The sequence below is a fragment of the Diaphorina citri genome, unplaced genomic scaffold (genome assembly GCF_000475195.1).
Source record: "Diaphorina citri unplaced genomic scaffold, Diaci psyllid genome assembly version 1.1 scaffold2123, whole genome shotgun sequence".
Classification (NCBI taxonomy): domain Eukaryota; kingdom Metazoa; phylum Arthropoda; class Insecta; order Hemiptera; family Psyllidae; genus Diaphorina; species Diaphorina citri.
Window position 1 is genome coordinate 36,594 of NW_007379548.1, and position 522 is coordinate 37,115.

Consider the following 522-nt stretch of genomic DNA (forward strand, 5'->3'; position numbering starts at 1 on the left):
AAATTGTAATTATAGTTGAATGGGTATAATTTGTATAGCTAGATACCTTAGATACGTATAGGTCAGGCATGTCAAACTCAAAATGTATAGAGGGCCATTTTTGATATTTGTTGAACATTGGCGGGCCGCAGGTATTCACCCCCCCCCAGTAAAAAAATTGTTGTAAAAAAATCGTGGGATTCATTTGTTTTTTTAAAAAGAATACTGTGTGTGGGAGTCTCCAAATCTTGTACGTCTGAACTAGATCCAACGTGCTAGTGATTTTAATCCAAATTTTTAGTAAGTAGGTAAAGTAGATATTATTTTATTAGATAGATACGTTTACCAAGAAGTACTTTTTAACTTCATTTTGTTTCAAAGATTAAAGTAATAAAAAAAAAATAAAAAGTCTCCTTGTGAAATATTATTAATTTATTATTTAATATTATACCCTTGTGGCTCGCAGCGGGCCGCACAATTTGACCAGGCGGGCCGCCAGTTTGACATGCCTGCCCTATAACCTACCTCTACACTGAGGAAAAA